Source organism: Pongo abelii, chromosome 5 (assembly GCF_028885655.2).
Source record: "Pongo abelii isolate AG06213 chromosome 5, NHGRI_mPonAbe1-v2.0_pri, whole genome shotgun sequence".
NCBI lineage: Eukaryota > Metazoa > Chordata > Mammalia > Primates > Hominidae > Pongo > Pongo abelii.
Window position 1 is genome coordinate 102,760,197 of NC_071990.2, and position 15,322 is coordinate 102,775,518.

Here is a 15,322-nt window from a genome sequence, read left to right on the forward strand (position 1 = left end):
ATTATAAAAAATTTAAGTTTATTTTAATTTTAATGTATAGCCAAGGCTGGGCACCAAATTCAAAGGCTATTTCCTTGTGACTTGATGTATACTTACCTATTTACTTTTCTATCTCTCTCATGAGACTATTAAGTTCATTAAGAGTAGATATCATGTCTTTTTAGCCTTTTCATCTTTATGACATAGAACAACACCTGGAACATTTTAGATATCTATTAAATAGATTATACTGAATGAATGATTAAATAGATACTAATATGACCTCGTTTTTAATTTTACATGGTGTAATCAAGAAAAAAAGAAAGTAAAGGCAGACTTATTGGATGATACTTTGAAAGTGTAAAGAGAAAACATACTCTTAGAAAAAATGTAATAAAATATTTGAGAAATTAGATCTAAATTTACTTTTTAAATTCAAGGGTATTGGAGATACAATAGTCCCCTCAATTCTGTGCTTAAGGGGAAAATTATCTTATTTACACTATTACTCATTAAACTTTCAGAGTTGAGGAAAAGCAAGAATAAGGAAAAGAGATGGGAGAATGTTTACAGAATTAAGGAAATATGATGTTTCTCAATATATGTGTAATACAGTTTAATAGGAGAGTAAATTTGTGGTAGAAGATTCCTTCTCAAAGAACTACACGGCTTGTGTATGGTACTAGAACTGGAAAATAATGAGCCATTATTAGCACTAGTTTTGTCTGATCAAATTAATAGAATAAACGTAATTGCTTGTAAGCACTAGTAAAGAACAATCTTAAGCATTTGCTAGTTTTAAATAATTTGGTCCAGATTTTAACATAGCATACATTTTCCATTATATGATTGTGCTAGATGTTTACACATAATGTAAGAGTATTGCATATATAAATAACCCATAATTATGTTGTGTTTATAGTGTATCATAGCAATTTGAGGACACATGACATGTCTCATTTTTTTTTCTTTTTAGTACAGCGTTTGGCAAACTAAGTTCAGAGGGCTAGATACATGTTTTTTGTATTTTGTCTTTTATTGAGGTAAAACTTAATGATGCAAAATTCATCATTTTCACCAAAGTATATAATTCAGTGGTTTTCAGTACATTCACAATGTTGTGCAGATATCACCACTATCTAGTTCCAGATCATTTTCATAACCCCTAAAGAAAACTCTGTATCCATTAATCATTTATTCTGCGTTCATTGTTTGTTTTGTTTTTGTTGTTGTTCTTGTTGTTTTTGTTGTTGTTTTGAGACAGGGTTTCATTCTCTGTCACCAAAGCTGGAGAGTAGTGGTGCTATCATAGCTGACTGCAACCTCCAACTCCTGGCTCAAGCAATCCTCCCACTTCAGCCTCCCAAGCAGCTAGGACTGTGAGCACACACCACCAGGCCTGGCTAATATTTTTATTTTGTACAGATGGGGTCTCGCTATGTTGCCCAAGTGGGTCCTGGCCTCAAACAGTTCTCCCTGCATAGCATCCCAAAGCACTGAGATTACAGGTGTTAGCTACTGTGCCCAGCCTTGCATTTATTTTTACCCCTGAGGCCCTGGCAATAGACTATCTGCTTTCTGTTTCTATGGTTTGCCTACTCTGGATATTTCTGGGTGACTAGAATCATGTACTATGTGGCTTTTTGTGTCTGTCTGCTTTCACTTAGCATAATATTTTCAAGGTTCATCCATGCTGTAACATGTATCAATACTTCAATACTTTTATGATTAAATGATATTCCATTTTATGCATATTCATCATTTAGTTTTCTATGAAACCACTGATTGGCATTTGGTTTATCTCCAAAATTTGGCTATTGTGAAAAGTTCTGCTATGCACATTTGTTCACAGTTTTTGTTTAAACACCAATTTTTAATCTTTTTGGGTATATACCTAAGAATAGCATTGCTGAGTTTTGTGGTAATTCCATGTTTAACTTTTTGAGGAGCTGCCAGTTTTTTTTATAGCAGCTGCACAATTTTACTTTCTCACTAGCAAATGTATGAAGGTTCCATTTTCTCTATATCCTCACCAACTTGTTATTTTCATTTTTAAAATTATAAAACATCCTGGTAGGTGTGAAGTGGTATCTTACTGTGGTTTAGATTTGCATTTGCCTAATGACTAATGATGTTGAGCGTCTTCCTGTGTGCTTGTTGACATCTGTATGTCTTCTTTGGAGAAATATCTATTCAAGCTCTGTGCCTATTTTTAAACAGCATTGTTTTTTTTTGTTGTTGTTGTTGTAAGAGTTCTTTATATATTCTGAATAGTAGAATATTATCAGTTATATGATTCACAATATTTGCTCCCATTCTTTAGTTTATCTTTTCATTTGTTTGACAATGTCCTTTCATACACAAAAGTTTTCACTTATGATAATGTCCAATTTATCTATATATTTTTTGTTATTGTATTTTTGGTGTGACATCAAAAAATCCATCGCCAAATCCAAAATCATGAAGACTTACCTATATATTTTATTGTGAGAGTTTTATAGTTTTATCTTTTACATTTAGATCATTGATAACTTTGGATTAATTTTTTGTATATGATGTGAGATAAGTATCAACTTCATTCATTTACATGTAGATTTTTAGTTGTCCCAACGCCCTTTGTTCAAGAGATGATTCTCATTATTTTGTTGAGAAGTTTTACATCTATATTCTTAAGGGACATTTGTATGTAGTTTTCTTTTCTTGTGAAGTCTTTTCTGGTTTAGTTACCAGGGTAGTGTTGGCCTGAAAGAATGGACGAGGAGGTGTTCCCTCCTGTTTTATTATTTGGAAGAGTTCGAGAAGGATTGATGTTGAATCTTCTTTAAATGATAATGGAATTCATCAGTGAAGTTATTTGGTTCTGGGATTTTCTTTGGAGGTTCTGGATGACTGATTCAATCTCTTTATTTTCTCTAGATATATTCAGATTTTTATTTCTATTTGAGGAAGTTTTGATAGCAGTGTCTTTGTAGGAATTTGTCTATTTCATCGGGTAGTCTAATTTTTGATGTGTAATTATTTCTATGATTCTCTTGTAAACTTTTTATATCTACAAAGGTGGTAGCAAAGGCCCTCTTTTTTCATCTGATTTTTTTGCTATTACTTTTTTCTTGATTGATCTAGCTAAAGATTTGTTAATTTTGTTCATCTTTTCAAATAATCAAATTTTGGTTCCATTGCTTCTATTTTTTTTTTTTTTCTGTTCTCTATTTTATTATCTCCGAGGTAATCTTTCTTCTTTTCTTCCTACCTGCAGGTTTAGTTTGATCTTATTCTTCTAGGTTTCTAAGGTGCAAATTTATGTTACTTATTTGAGATTTTTCTTCCTTTTTAATGTAGATATATACAGCTATAAATTCTCTTTGAGGGACTTCTTTCACTGTATCCACTGAGTTTTAATATGTTCTGCTTCTGTTTTCATTCATCACAGAGCATTTTGTAATTTCCCTTCTCATTTCCTCTGCAACTCATTGGTTTCTCTCAAGGCCAGTTTCTATTAATTTCTTTGTTCTTATCAATGGGCTGTACTTTCTTGTTTGTTTGCATTTTTCACTTTTTTTTGGTTAAAAATGGACATTTTAAACAGTATAATATTGCAACTCTAGAAATAAGATATTCCCCTCACCCAGGGTTTTTTATTTACTGGTTATTGTAGTTCTTTGTTGTTTAGTGACCTTGCTAAATTAATTTTGTAAAGTCTGTATTTTTTGTTCTGGGTGGCCACTGAAATGTGTGATTGTTAGGTTAGCAGTACCTTAGTAACTTGACAGAGATTTCCTTAAACCCCTGGAACAAAACAACAAGAAACAAAACCAAACTTCCTGTCTTTGTAGTTTGGTTGTATATTGGGGCACTCCTTTACTGCTTAGCCAGGCAGTTTACAATTCTGCCCTATTCTTCCTTCCTGCTTGCATGGAGCCTGAATCTAGCCAGAGGTAAGGGCTTAGGGTCTTGTCAGGTCCTTTCTGAGCATACATCCCACCCTGGTTATGTGCATGGACTGCTAGATTCCCTTGACTATACAGGAGCTTGTCCCAGCTCTTAGTGCCCCCAAGTATTTCCTCCCTAGTCTTTCTGTCTCAGGCTTTCAGGTCAATCTATTTCTTGCCCCTACTTTTCCCTCTTACCCACCAGGTGGCAGGTAATATATTTGCCTTTAAATGCTTACAGAAAACACCACGTGTGAAGCAGCTTCAGCCTTAGGGAAACTCCTATGCAGATGAACCAATGGCAAGTCCTTGAGCCCATCCCTCTGGGAGCCACCACACAGGTTAAAACACATAACAGAATAAGGTCCGTATGGTTTCCTATGGTGTGTATGACCTGCATCAGGAATGCAGGCTATCTTCAAGACTGTTGTGGAGCTGAGGAGTATCAAATAGTATCAACAGGGTAAATTAATATGCCACAGAGCTCTCCTACCAAGATTCTGTAGTTTTTCCCTCCACTAAGCATTTCCTTGTTGTTGTAAGTTTTTATTCGATTCTAGAGTTATTTAAAAATTGATTCTGATGGTTTGCCAGTTTATTAACTGCTTCTATGGCTGCTTTCACACTATAATGACAGAATTGAATAGTTGTGACTATATAGTTTATAAAGCCAAAAATATTTACTATTTGGTCTTTAAAGGAAAAAATTTGAACCTCTAGTCTACATATCTATATTCAGAATTTACATAAAAACATTTGTTTCATGAATGTATTAATGACTAAATTGGTGGATGAATGGATGAATGAATACATCCAAAATATTTATATTTTAACACTGGGTATTCCGATATAGATATCTACATGCATCTTGTTAAACTTCAAATAAAAATTTAGAAAATCATAGTAATTTATTGATATCTTTGGAGTTGCTCTTTTCACTTATAGGTTACTATGGAAATACAGGAGTGGTGGTAGTCAATTAAAATCAATAAACATGCCCATCAAACACATATATTACTACTGGGGATCATTCTCATGGTGTTTATAAGCTGTCCCCCATCCCTTGATCAAATCATACCGTATGTGTGCTAAATCTACCCAAGAGTGTAGCTTATTAGAGTAATGAGTTGATAACTTTTTTTGTGAAAGAAAAATTTATCTTTGCTAAAAATCTTCGTTTATTCTGCTTGTATTTCTTTGTAAGCATTAGTTATATTTCTTGGGTGTTTTTCATCATTTGAGAAGAATACCTTTTACCCATAATAAAAGCAAACCTACCCATGAAAATATTATCTAATAAAAATTTTTAGCTTAGGTGCCTGAAATGAAATAAAATAATATTAAACAGGGTTGAAAAGAATGTTAAAACAGGTAACTAAAACTTGCTGCCTTATACAATCTAGTAAAGCAGACTTTCCGAATGTTTATCCTCTGTGTTTGGATGAGAGGACAGCAAGTGAAGATTTGGGAAAATTCAAGTAAAGCATGGTCTAGGTAGAAAGGGAAACAAACAAAAACCCCCAAACCAAAACTAACCCAACGAAAAAGGGCAGAGGGTTATCCTTTGTTCCATCTCCTTAACATTGCTGTCCATAGTAATACCTTTCATCCTTAATCTCCCTTTTAAAAGTGTGACTGTCCCCTCTGCATTGTCCTGAGCACCTCTTGAGCACTTAGGGGGAAAGATGTTGAGGTCTGTTTCGTTTTATTGTTGTTAAGGTGTAAGTCTGATAGTTATAATGAACCGACTCACCTTCCTGAAAAGCATAATTGTTCCATTATTTCTGTTGCCCATTCATCAGCCTTCTACTTTCAATCAACTTAACATCTGCCTTGATTTCCATACTCTATAAAAACTAGATTGCCCTCTTACTAGTTATGATTTAATGCCTTCAGTGAGAGGGCAGTAATAAGATATAGAGACTCTGAACACACTGCTCAGAAAATAGAAGGAAATAAATTATTTTCAGGAAAACATGAACTGCTCAGTTTTGTTTCAATTGCCATAATATTACTTTAATCTTAGATTATTATTTTTGTAACCATTATGTCTTTTTCATTTGGCCCATAGAGATGCTATTTAAAAAAAGGAGGGTTTTTTTTTTTGGTCAACCCTATGTTCATTAAGGAAAAAAAAAAAGGCACCATTAGGTAGTATTTTCTAAATGCATTGATATCTTTAAGAAACTGGAATTTCAACTGTTGCCACAAATAAACTTGACAAGTTTTTTAGTCATAAGGATAAATTCAAGAACAAGACTGGGGTTACCTGAATATACCTATCTATTTTTCAAAATTACTGATTTGTGGGCTACAGCATCCTATGTTCTGAGATTCACCACAGTGCTCTAAAACAAGACACATGTCCCTGTTTCTCAAAAACGTAGCCTGTGAAAACATTTTGCATTCCGCTTCTGATAATTAATGAAGCAAAGTAGAAGTGTAAATAAATACAGGATAATATATAATAGGTAGGGATTTCAAATTCACCACTAGATTGGGAGTTTCATAAGGGCAGGAATTTTTCTATGTTGTTTTGATTTGTTTTTCATTGTTCAGTGTTGTATACCTAGCACCTGGAAGAGTGTTGGGACAGAGTAAGAGTTCAGTGTATGCTTGGGTAAATACATTGGTTTGTTTATTCTTATCATTGTAATAGCAGGGGATATTTTATATATATCACATTAAAATTAATTTACATTTTAATGTCCCTATGTTTTAAGTAGCATGAGTAAGACACTGATATCTCAGGGTTAACATATGAAAAAGATAATTGAGCCCTAGATAAGAGCTGAGAGATACATGAGTTACATGCTTTAAACATTATTAAAAGTTTTATTATATTTAAATAAAACATTTTTATTCCCTCAACCTTAAAATGTATTTTACTTTTTCAGAACTTCATTTTGGATTCATTCTGTGCCAACTCCCAGTCTAATGCAGATAAAAATATATGAGTTATTGGGTTCCTTAAAACTGAGGTTGATAGTAGAAATGCTGACAAATCTTTATTACAGATGCCAGTGGAATGAAGTGCCTTTACCTCTAGCAAATGCTGATGTGGAGATTTAAGACTATATGAGAAATCAGTAAAGTTGCCCAGGAGAGTTTTATCATATTATTCATTGAACTTGGTATGTGATACAGTAATTGCTTTTGGTACCATTTTTCTTCTCTTACGTGAGGTTATTATTTATCCTTGTACCGTGTGAAACAGAGAAAGAGAGTTTAAAGGAGAGTCATAACTTGATGTAAAACTATCCCATGACACAGTGTAGCTGGAGATAGGAATCACAGCAAGAAAACTGCATCTTACTTATCAGAATTAAATATGGGAAGAGTAATATTTGACATTGTGGAGATCCATAAATACTAAAAAGATGCACTCAGACCACACATATTTTTTCTAGTGATGTGCAAACCTGTTTAAGACATATATCTAAGTAGGTTTTTTAATCTCAGAGGGATCAACAAATTTATTTGCCTATGACAGAAGTTTTCTTATTAGCTTATAGGTGAAGGAAATCAAATTAACAGGTAGGAGGCTAGTAGGACAAGTTAGATTAATAAGATTTAAATAGCCTAATAACTTTTACAATTATATTGCTGTTTTCACTTATTGCACACATATATCCCTCATATGCTTCACAGACTCCTAACACCAACTTTGATTATATTTTATCCAGTGTTCAAGTCAGTTTCTGTGAAAAATAAATAAAAAGTACTTTGGAATGTAATTTAATTTAAAATAGAGACAATTATAATTTAACAATGCAAACAGAACAAAAAGCATTTTTAGATAGTCATATGTTGCTACCTAAATCTGATTAGTTTAATAGATGCTATTTTCATAAATTCTTAAAATACTTTATGTTAAAAAGATGTGCTTTTATTTAGAAATGAGATGATTTGTCATGTAGAAAATGAATTTTGTGTATTATATATTTACTACTTATTTTCTTCCATAAAGTTGTCTTGATGGCATTGTTCGATAATTAATACCATTTTGCATACAATATAGCCCCGTGGCTAATCCCAGTTAACTAAAAAAAAAAAAAAGTCATACAACAGGTGTTTAATTATGTAATGAACTATTTACAATTTTATATTCCTATGGAGTTTGGAAATGGTCACTAAGAATTATTTAATCAAGGAGGTACGGGAGGGATGGGTAAGTGGTCCAGCAGTCAGCCTGGCTGAGTTGTATACTGGCTGTTGACTATGGGCAAAAAAAAAATCTTAACACCCTTTACTTCAGTTTTTTCATAATAGAAATAATATTACTGACCTCATGTAGTTGTTATGGAGAATACAATTGAAATAATCCAAGTAAAGCATTTAGAACGGGGTTTGGCACATAGTAAGTGCTTGGGAAATGTTAAACAGTACTATTGCTTAGTCATGGGGATTGGCAAATTGTCGATCTTTGTTCCTTTTAAGTAAAACAAAACAAAACAAACTCTGTATTTGAAAATCATAACCTAAATGAAACAAAACTATGAAGTCAATAGAGCTAATTTACTATACCTACATGCTTTATTTTTTTCCCATTCCACCAACCCTGTATTCTCAGTCTTTCCCCTACTCTGCAAGGGAATATGATATTCTCCTCAAGTCCTTAACCCTCTACACATGGGTTAGTGACTTGAGGATTTGTTACCATCATGCCCGAGCCTCATAGGGGAACTTACCTGTCTCAATTTTTTTCCTTCAAGTTCAGGTTTCCCTGGCTTCCCCGGTTGACCAGAACAATTCGTTTCTATTCATTTCATTTCAGCAGTCATTTTATTGGTAAGCCTGCTATGTGCCAGGGGATGTTTGGTGCTTTTGAAGCAAAATTAAGTAACCATTTTGCCCAGTAAATCGCTCAAGTCTAGTTCAGAAGGCTTATGTATAAATCAACACCTACTACTTGGTATGATAAATGCTACGGTAAAAGTATTCATAAGTTGTTGTGGGAGCATCAGAAAAAGAAACACCTAAATATGTCTGAAATGTGAATACTCAGTACCAGAAAGCTGTTTCACCACAGGGCTTCTTCCCTTTCTAAGATAACAAGGGCACATAAACTATGATCTATTGAAATGTGTTATCTACTTGAAAGACTAGCAGGCCAGGAAGAGTAGTGAGGCAAAAGGGTATGATAACCTCTTGGGTGGAAGGGCACTACATCTGTTACATTTGCAGTACTTCGTGTACCCCTGGGGAATAAAGTTTATATGTGATCAAATGGTACATAAAAATCAGACAAGATCCTAACTGTTCTTTTACTTATGTTAAGCTCAAATATGTAGTTTTGGATGTAGTTAACAGATTAATTTCTGATTTCCATCTGATTCAACTTAAAAATCCAACATATATGGTTTTCTCCCAGATGATCTTACTGTGTAGAAAGCAACCTAAAATCGTGGGAAAAGTAGGTATTGTGGAATTTGAGAAACCTAGGTTCAAACCTCTTATTTTGTTGGCTCTTCTTAGTTGTTCTTTACCTCTTCTTAGCTATGTGGCCTGGGAAAATTATTTAACCTCTATGAAAATTTAAATGGCAAATGAAAATAGTCCCAATAAGACTGCATTGAAACGTGAAAAAATGCTTAACATCGTATGGCATTAGGGAATTGCAAATTAAAACAACAAAGAGACATCACCATATACCTATAAGAATGGCCAAAATCCAGAACACTGACAACACCAAATGCTAGGAAGAATGTGGAGCAACAAAGCCTCTCGTTTCTTATTGGTGGGAATAGAAAACAGGGCTGCCACTTTAGAAGACAGTTTGGCAGTTTCTTTCAAAACTAAGCATACTCTTACCATTTGATCTTGCAATCATCCACCTTGATATTTACCCAAATAAACCAAAAACTTATGTCCACACAAAAACCAGCACATGGATGTTTATAGCAACTTTATTTATAATTGTCCAGACTTGGAAGCCACCAAAATTTTCTCCAGTGGGTGAGTGGACAAATAAACTGTGGTATATTCACACTATGTAATATTATTCAGCACAAAACAGAAATGAGCTATCAAGACATGAAAATACATGGAGGAAACTTGAATGCTTATTACCAGGTGAAAGAAAACAATCTGAAAAGGCCACATTCCAACTATGTGACATTCTGGAAAAGGCGAAACTCTGGAGCTACTGAAAAGATTAATGGTTGCCAGGAGTTAGAGTGGGGAAAGGAATGAATATGTAAAAGCACAGAGAATATTTAGGGCATTGAAACTATTTTGTATTGATACTACAATGGTGGATGCATGCCATTATACATTTGTCAAAACTCATAAAATATACAACACCAAGAATGTGCCCATAATGTAAACTATGGACTGGGAGTGGTAATGATGTGCCAGTGAAGGTTCATCCGTTGTGAACATGTACTGATTTGGTGCTGGATGTTGATAGTAGGGTAAACTAGGCCTCTAGGAGGGGTAGGGAGATATGGGAAATGTCTGTACCTTCTGCTCAGTTTTGCTGTGAACCTAAAATTGCTAGAAAAATTAAGTCTATTAGTTAATTAATTAATTTGAGGCAGTCTTGTTCTGTTGCCTAGGCTGGAGTGCAATGGCACGATCTCGGCTCACTGCAATCTCCGCCTCCCAGGTTCAAGTGCTTCTCCTGCCTCAGTCTCCCAAGTAGCTGGGACTACAGGCACCCACCACAACACCTGGCTAAGTTTTGTATTTTTAGTAGAGATGGAGTTTCACCATGTTGGCCAAGCTGGTCTCAAACTTCTGACCTCATGTGATTCACCCACCTCGACCTCCCAAACTGTTGGGATTACAGGTGTAAGCTGTGCCACCCAGCCTAAGTCTATCATTTTAAAAAAAAATCATGAAAAATTATTGGGAAGCTGATTTTTGCCAGGTTTGTTTTAATTAATTTCCCAAACAACTTTAAATGTATTATTAAATATATTTAGAAATTAGAAAATTGAGTTATAGAAGTAACTAATTTATCAATAATTTATCCAGTTAGTATTTACTGGGCACCTACTATATGCTAGGCATTGTATTAGGCATGGAAGATATTATAATGAGTTCATATAAATGTTATATTTTAGGAGAGTGAGACAAAAACCCAATAGTAAGCCAACAAATAAAACAATTGAAAATGACTTAAGTACTGTGAGAAACTAAATATTGAGATAGATAATAACAGAGAAGATTCTCTTTAGATAGAACCAAAGGAAAGATTTTATATTTAACTTGAGCCTCAAAGGAAGCAAAAGAGCTCACCATTTGGAGAGCATTATAGACAGATAGAACAACAGGTAAAGGGCTTTGAAGTGGAAAATAGCTTTGTATTTTTGAAACTGGGAGAAAACAGGATATCTAGACTTTAAGGAAAAGAAAGTAGAGTTGGAGAGAGAAAGGTAAGTTTTAAGCCTTTATGATGAATATTTTATTCATTTAATACATGTGCCTTGTGCACCAATGGCTTTGCCAGTCATTTTCTTCTATGCACTGAGATAAATTAATGAACATAATCTCTAATTCCTCTATACTCATGGGTTTATGTCATAATAGGGGAAGAAAGAATTGCACATGCATCAAAAGATAAATAAACAAAACTTCAGATGGGATGAGTGCTATGAGCAAAACAAAGCAGGGTAGAATAATGGAGAATACCTTAGAGGAAAGAGGTAACATATATATGCGGTTTCTTTGAAGTGGTGAATTTTGAGCACAGGGTTAAATGACGAGAAAACAACCATGTGAATATCTTAAGATAGGTCCTCCCTGTCAGAAAATCAATCAATCAATCAATCAATCAATAAAAAGGCAGTGCAAAGAGCCAAGACCTTGAGTTAGAAACAAACTTGGCAAGTTTGAAGACCAAAATGAAGGCCAATGCCTGGAATAAAATGAGAAAGAGACGGAATAGAAGCTAAGTTCAAAGAGAATAGGCCTTGAAGACCAGGATAAACAGTTTTTCTTTTATTCCAGTTTTAATGAAAAGCCACTGTTGGGTTTTAAGCAAATGCACAATAAAAGCAGATTTAATTTTTACAAGATTGCTACGACTTTCTGGGGAGAATGGACTGAGGGGGATAGAAATGGAAAGTAAAAGATGTAGTTACAGTAGGAATTCAGATAAGAAATAAAGGTTACATGAGCCATAATTCTAGCAGGGGCAGTGTAAAGAAATTAGTGGAATCAGTGTATATTTTGAGGGGAGAATTTGCAGGATTTACAAAGGATAAAACAGAGAGTTTGAGAGTGATTGCCTGGCTTTTGACTTAATCAATTTTGTGAGTTGTGAAGCCTTTTACCAAGATGAGAGAAAGTGGTAGAACAACAGGTTTTAGGACCCATGGCAATGATGTTGAATGTTATTCTAAACACATTGGGAATCTATGTGATGATTTCAAGTAGTAGTGGGGAGGTAATTCAATGTATCCTTCAATAAGATCCCTTGTGTTTCTCTTTATCAAATGAGCTAAAAGAAAGGGAAGCAAAGATGATGACTCACAAACCAATTTGAGTAGCAGAGTAAACGATGGTGCCGTTTTCTAAAAGCAGAGAAAACTGAAAACATGTAAAAGTTTTGGGGAAAACAGGAATTATATTTGGGACATCTTAAATGTGAGACGTAATATAATGTCTATGAGACATAAAATCATGCTGACAAATGCTATTGGATATGTGTGCCTAAGACTTGCAAGAAGTGTGGGCCTAATATATAAATTTTGAGGCCATCAGGATAAAGATGTTATTGAATTTGATGTGTGTAGATCAGAAAAAAATAGGAATAAAATTTAAGGAAAAGGGATAGAGCTCATAAATAATTTTAGGAACATAAACATTTAACTGAGGAATTATAATGATGGACCACAGAGTTTGGGGCTGGATAATGAAGTGATGTCAGAAGGGGATTGATAAATAGTAGGGAAATGTGAGTTCACTGAATTGGGGGTCTTTATGTGATTGAAGAGCATAGGCGTGGGTGTGATTAAACAATGAGTTGGATGAGTGGGTTGTTAGAAATCCTAACTAATTTTCTGACAAATGCAGGCTGCAGTTTTGACCATGCGGAAGAGAGACTAGACTTCAATAAGGGAAATAATTTGGTAATGAGGAAATAAAAGAATTAAGAGATCAGCTGTATTGGATACTTCATGTAGGTGGATTTTGAATATACCGAGAATACTAAGAATTAGAAAAAAGAGCAAAATTACCATCCAGTAGTCAAATATTTGAAAAGTAAAGGCTTCTCTTCCTACTTAATAAAACTTTTGAACCAGATTTCATTGAATGACAGCAATTGTAGAGAGAGAGAGCCTGGTCTAGCAGGGTGGAATGAGTCTCAGAGGAGCAGTAGTTATTTCACAAGGCAGGGGAACAAATGGTGTGGGGACAGCAATGAGGGGCAGGGAAAACACCAAATGTGCCTCTGTCTCCAAGGGATGTGGAGGTAAATGAAAATAGTCTGTAGGAAAGCAAGCTGAAGGCTAAGCAATGTCATCAGGGTACAGTCCAGCAGAGCAGGGAGATAAAATGGTCATTCTAAAAATCAGGTGAAGATATGCAACAACGTGCCAAGCTCTGACCAGGACTTCTTTAACACACAGTGGCAGTGTTTAGAAAGGGTCAGAATAACAGGAGGTGAGGCTGCAGGGTGCATACAACAGTATAGAGATAAGGTAAGTCCACAGAGATGGGAAGGAAGATGAAAATAATCTTGATTATTTCTTAGATGAGTGTGGGCAAGCTGACACATGGCTGTCATGTCTAAAACTCCTTTAGGATAGCTCTCATGGGATGACTGTTGTTCTCCAGGGGTTGGGGAAGAGGGTGAGCACATTCCTAGGTGGACTGGCATGGGAGTTTCCTAACTTTTCTCACTGTGTAATAGCTTCCTCTAAGATAACAGAGGCTTTGCCCATAAGCAAATAGTGAATAGCAGAACCAATTGTTGCACCTTGGTTTATTCATAGCAGCACAGTCTGCCATACCATGTGCAAGTGCCTTCAATAAAATGTGCTAATGCATGGAATCTTTTTGCACTTAGTTAAACATACAAATTTCTTATAGGGCCTAATTTGCAGAGCCTCACAAAAATTAGCTCCTCACCCCTTTTTTATTCTCATCTTGTTCAACCAACTCACTCACTTACTGGATGTGACTTCTGTCACACTGTTGCCAATTATCCTCTTCCTGAAACACTCCAATATTATCTTGGTCTCAGGGCTTTTTACCATGCTGTGTCCTTGGCCCAAAATACTCAGTTTTCAGAGTTTCGAGTGTCTAGACTCTTTCTCATCTGTTGGATTATACTTCATCTCTTACCTTCTCTGAAAAGGCTTTCAGGAAATTACTTAGTTTTGTCTTGTCTTATCTTACCAAGTGCCTTGCAGTTGTTTTCTTTTCTATTGACCTATTTTATGTTTTTATACCACTTAGGAGGATCTGATAATATGTGTTGTGTTTGTTTAGGCGTTTGTTAACTGTTTTCTTCTCTTTATCATGAACTTCCTGGCTCGAGGATTTCTATTTATATAGAGGAGGGCTGGCTCACAATAGGTGCTCCAGAAAATGATGTTGGATGAATGCATAAGCACTTGATAAAGATCACTTTCTTCCTCTCTCTTTCTCTCTCTCTCTATATATTTTTTTTCTTTTTTTTTTTTTTGAGATGGAGTCTCGCTGTGTCACCCAGACTTGAGTGCAGTGAGCGATCCTGGGTTCACGCCATTCTCCTGCCTCAGCCTCCCGAATAGCTGGGACTACAGGCGCCCGCCACTATGCCCAGCTAATTTTTTTTTTTGTATTTTTTAGTAGAGATGGGTTTTCACCGTGTTAGCCAGGATGGTCTCGATCTCCTGACCTTGTTATCTGCCCGCCTTGGCCTCCCAAAGTGCAGGGATTACAGGTGCAAGCCATGGTGCCCGGCCTTCTTCATCTATATTTTAAAGTAAACTACTACTTTTTAAACTATAATTAAATATAGTAGTTGTAATTTTCATGGTTGTTGGGACAAAATGTGATTATATATATAAAAAGTCCACACTCCAATTCTTTGCACGTAGTAGGCAATTAGTCAGCAATTTTTTTCATTAATTTTATTCATAGATCCCATGGAAACAGCATAGCAGATATTGATTAAATGATATAATTCAAATTGAGGTATATTCATGGTGAAATTAGATGTTGAATATTATGTATTATATAGCATATATTACATATCACATATTATTGGTTATATATAATAAGATTTATGGCATAAGATATAAGATATACCATATTTTTGTTATATAGTCATGGTGGGATTATAATAGTTAAGTATTTTTTTGTAAAGCACTACTATTTCGTACAAAACCTGAATTTTCTTTCAATATTCTAGACTTCATTAATTATAATTAGAAGAAAATAAAGTTGACTGTTGTCCTAAATTAACGAGAAAA

General features: G+C 34.8%; 1 protein-coding gene across 7 annotated transcripts in view; it reads left to right on the plus strand.

Annotated features, from left to right (window-relative positions):
* GRIK2 (glutamate ionotropic receptor kainate type subunit 2) overlaps positions 1 to 15,322 on the plus strand; it is a 1,201,011-nt gene that overhangs the window by 972,410 nt on the left and 213,279 nt on the right. The window lies entirely within an intron of this gene.